We start from the raw sequence: 5000 nt of genomic DNA on the forward strand, positions 1-5000 counted from the left end.
TCTTAGGCGGATAGGGGTTGGGCGAAACTCCCTTGAAAGTGGCACTCTGAAAAAATTTCCAAGTTTGGCTGACTTAGAAAAAATTCGAGAACCAGGATGAGGAGGGGGAAAATGTGGCCAGTCAGGCCGACCCGAAGTGCCTCTTAGGCGGATAGGGGTTGGGCGAAACTCCCTTGAAAGTGGCACTCTGAAAAAATTTCCAAGTTTGGCTGACTTAGAAAAAATTCGAGAACCAGGATGAGGAGGGGGAAAATGTGGCCAGTCAGGCCGACCCGAAGTGCCTCTTAGGCGGATAGGGGTTGGGCGAAACTCCCTTGAAAGTGGCACTCTGAAAAAATTTCCAAGTTTGGCTGACTTAGAAAAAATTCGAGAACCAGGATGAGGAGGGGGAAAATGTGGCCAGTCAGGCCGACCCGAAGTGCCTCTTAGGCGGATAGGGGTTGGGCGAAACTCCCTTGAAAGTGGCACTCTGAAAAAATTTCCAAGTTTGGCTGACTTAGAAAAAATTCGAGAACCAGGATGAGGAGGGGGAAAATGTGGCCAGTCAGGCCGACCCGAAGTGCCTCTTAGGCGGATAGGGGTTGGGCGAAACTCCCTTGAAAGTGGCACTCTGAAAAAATTTCCAAGTTTGGCTGACTTAGAAAAAATTCGAGAACCAGGATGAGGAGGGGGAAAATGTGGCCAGTCAGGCCGACCTGAAGTGCCTCTTAGGCGGATAGGGGTTGGGCGAAACTCCCTTGAAAGTGGCACTCTGAAAAAATTTCCAAGTTTGGCTGACTTAGAAAAAATTCGAGAACCAGGATGAGGAGGGGGAAAATGTGGCCAGTCAGGCCGACCCGAAGTGCCTCTTAGGCGGATAGGGGTTGGGCGAAACTCCCTTGAAAGTGGCACTCTGAAAAAATTTCCAAGTTTGGCTGACTTAGAAAAAATTCGAGAACCAGGATGAGGAGGGGGAAAATGTGGCCAGTCAGGCCGACCTGAAGTGCCTCTTAGGCGGATAGGGGTTGGGCGAAACTCCCTTGAAAGTGGCACTCTGAAAATATTTCCAAGTTGGGCTGACTTAGAAAAAATTCGAGAACCAGGCTGAGGAGGGGACCATCTGGCAAGGGAGTCCGACCTAAAGTGCATCTAAAGCGGATATGGGTTGGTCGAGCCTCCCTTGATTTGCCCTGGAGCTCCCACGTCTTAAAAAGGTCTCTCCTATAATTGTACACCAACCATTTTGAGGTTTGGGTGCAAACCTCTCGAATGGGGGGACTCGGTCCCCTATCTACAGCGCCCCTAATGACGACAGGTGGTACTGCGCCCCTGGTAGCCCGGCCATTGAAAATGAATGGGCCCATTCATTTCAATGGGGAATTTCGACCCCTGGTTGCCCGCCATTCATTTCAATGGGGAATTTCGACCCCTGGTCGCCCGCCATTCATTTCAATGGGGACTTTCGACCCCTGGTTGCCCGCCATTCATTTCAATGGGGGATTTCGACCCCTGGTCGCCCGCCATTCATTTCAATGGGGGATTTCGACCCCTGGTAGCCCGCCATTCATTTCAATGGGGGACTTCGACCCCTGGTAGCCCGCCATTCATTTCAATGGGGGACTTGGACCCCTGGTAGCCCGCCATTCATTTCAATGGGGGATTTCGACCCCTGGTCGCCCGCCATTCATTTCAATGGGGGATTTCGACCCCTGGTAGCCCGCCATTCATTTCAATGGGGGACTTCGACCCCTGGTTGCCCGCCATTCATTTCAATGGGGGATTTCGACCCCTGGTCGCCCGCCATTCATTTCAATGGGGGATTTCGACCCCTGGTCGCCCGCCATTCATTTCAATGGGGGATTTCGACCCCTGGTAGCCCGCCATTCATTTCAATGGGGGACTTCGACCCCTGGTAGCCCGCCATTCATTTCAATGGGGGACTTGGACCCCTGGTAGCCCGCCATTCATTTCAATGGGGGACTTCGACCCCTGGTTGCCCGCCATTCATTTCAATGGGGGACTTCGACCCCTGGTTGCCCGCCATTCATTTCAATGGGGGATTTCGACCCCTGGTCGCCCGCCATTCATTTCAATGGGGGATTTCGACCCCTGGTAGCCCGCCATTCATTTCAATGGGGGACTTCGACCCCTGGTTGCCCGCCATTCATTTCAATGGGGGACTTCGACCCCTGGTTGCCCGCCATTCATTTCAATGGGGGATTTCGACCCCTGGTCGCCCGCCATTCATTTCAATGGGGGATTTCGACCCCTGGTAACCCGCCATTCATTTCAATGGGGGACTTCGACCCCTGGTTGCCCGCCATTCATTTCAATGGGGGACTTCGACCCCTGGTTGCCCGCCATTCATTTCAATGGGGGATTTCGACCCCTGGTTGCCCGGCATTCGTTCCTATGTGGCGGGGGATTTCAACCCCAGGTCGCCCTCGTGTGGTTCTTTTTGGCGCAGCTGACGGGCTCCGCTGCTCATGGAGGTTTGCTAGTGGAGGATAACCCCCTGCCTGGGCAACTCGAACGCCCGGCTCCCCCCCGGTCCGCTGGAGCTCCTCCAACGGCCAGCAACAAGCCCCGAAGACGGGCGCGCTCCCCGCGGTCCGCTGGAGCTCCTCCAACGGCCAGCAACAAGCCCCGAAGACGGGCGCGCTCCCCGCGGTCCGCTGGAGCTCCTCCAACGGCCAGCAACAAGCCCCGAAGACGGGCGCGCTCCCCCCGGTCCGCTGGAGCTCCGCCAACGGCCAGCAACAAGCCCCGAAGACGGGCGCGCTCCCCCCGGTCCGCCAACGGCCAGCAACAAGCCCCGAAGACGGGCGCGCTCCCCGCGGTCCGCTGGAGCTCCTCCAACGGCCAGCAACAAGCCCCGAAGACGGGCGCGCTCCCCCCGGTCCGCTGGAGCTCCTCCAACGGCCAGCAACAAGCCCCGAAGACGGGCGCGCTCCCCGCGGTCCGCTGGAGCTCCTCCAACGGCCAGCAACAAGCCCCGAAGACGGGCGCGCTCCCCGCGGTCCGCTGGAGCTCCTCCAACGGCCGGCAACAAGCCCCGAAGACGGGCGCGCTCCCCGCGGTCCGCTGGAGCTCCTCCAACGGCCAGCAACAAGCCCCGAAGACGGGCGCGCTCCCCCCGGTCCGCTGGAGCTCCTCCAACGGCCAGCAACAAGCCCCGAAGACGGGCGCGCTCCCCGCGGTCCGCTGGAGCTCCTCCAACGGCCAGCAACAAGCCCCGAAGACGGGCGCGCTCCCCGCGGTCCGCTGGAGCTCCTCCAACGGCCGGCAACAAGCCCCGAAGACGGGCGCGCTCCCCCCGGTCCGCTGGAGCTCCGCCAACGGCCAGCAACAAGCCCCGAAGACGGGCGCGCTCCCCCCGGTCCGCCAACGGCCAGCAACAAGCCCCGAAGACGGGCGCGCTCCCCGCGGTCCGCTGGAGCTCCTCCAACGGCCAGCAACAAGCCCCGAAGACGGGCGCGCTCCCCGCGGTCCGCTGGAGCTCCTCCAACGGCCAGCAACAAGCCCCGAAGACGGGCGCGCTCCCCCCGGTCCGCTGGAGCTCCTCCAACGGCCAGCAACAAGCCCCGAAGACGGGCGCGCTCCCCGCGGTCCGCTGGAGCTCCTCCAACGGCCAGCAACAAGCCCCGAAGACGGGCGCGCTCCCCGCGGTCCGCTGGAGCTCCTCCAACGGCCGGCAACAAGCCCCGAAGACGGGCGCGCTCCCCCCGGTCCGCTGGAGCTCCGCCAACGGCCAGCAACAAGCCCCGAAGACGGGCGCGCTCCCCCCGGTCCGCCAACGGCCAGCAACAAGCCCCGAAGACGGGCGCGCTCCCCGCGGTCCGCTGGAGCTCCTCCAACGGCCAGCAACAAGCCCCGAAGACGGGCGCGCTCCCCCCGGTCCGCTGGAGCTCCTCCAACGGCCAGCAACAAGCCCCGAAGACGGGCGCGCTCCCCGCGGTCCGCTGGAGCTCCTCCAACGGCCAGCAACAAGCCCCGAAGACGGGCGCGCTCCCCGCGGTCCGCTGGAGCTCCTCCAACGGCCAGCAACAAGCCCCGAAGACGGGCGCGCTCCCCCCGGTCCGCTGGAGCTCCGCCAACGGCCAGCAACAAGCCCCGAAGACGGGCGCGCTCCCCCCGGTCCGCTGGAGCTCCTCCAACGGCCAGCAACAAGCCCCGAAGACGGGCGCGCTCCCCCCGGTCCGCTGGAGCTCCTCCAACGGCCAGCAACAAGCCCCGAAGACGGGCGCGCTCCCCGCGGTCCGCTGGAGCTCCTCCAACGGCCAGCAACAAGCCTCGAAGACGGGCGCGCTCCCCGCGGTCCGCTGGAGCTCCGCCAACGGCCAGCAACAAGCCCCGAAGACGGGCGCGCTCCCCGCGGTCCGCTGGAGCTCCTCCAACGGCCAGCAACAAGCCCCGAAGACGGGCGCGCTCCCCCCGGTCCGCTGGAGCTCCGCCAACGGCCAGCAACAAGCCCCGAAGACGGGCGCGCTCCCCCCGGTCCGCTGGAGCTCCTCCAACGGCCAGCAACAAGCCCCGAAGACGGGCGCGCTCCCCCCGGTCCGCTGGAGCTCCTCCAACGGCCAGCAACAAGCCCCGAAGACGGGCGCGCTCCCCGCGGTCCGCTGGAGCTCCTCCAACGGCCAGCAACAAGCCTCGAAGACGGGCGCGCTCCCCGCGGTCCGCTGGAGCTCCGCCAACGGCCAGCAACAAGCCCCGAAGACGGGCGCGCTCCCCGCGGTCCGCTGGAGCTCCGCCAACGGCCAGCAACAAGCCCCGAAGACGGGCGCGCTCCCCGCGGTCCGCTGGAGCTCCTCCAACGGCCGGCAACAAGCCCCGAAGACGGGCGCGCTCCCCCCGGTCCGCTGGAGCTCCGCCAACGGCCAGCAACAAGCCCCGAAGACGGGCGCGCTCCCCCCGGTCCGCCAACGGCCAGCAACAAGCCCCGAAGACGGGCGCGCTCCCCGCGGTCCGCTGGAGCTCCTCCAACGGCCAGCAACAAGCCCCGAAGACGGGCGCGCTCC

The sequence above is a fragment of the Leptonotus elevatus genome, unplaced genomic scaffold (genome assembly GCF_054856555.1).
Source record: "Leptonotus elevatus isolate MCC_2025b unplaced genomic scaffold, RoL_Lele_1.0 HiC_scaffold_275, whole genome shotgun sequence".
Taxonomy (NCBI): Eukaryota; Metazoa; Chordata; class Actinopteri; order Syngnathiformes; family Syngnathidae; genus Leptonotus; species Leptonotus elevatus.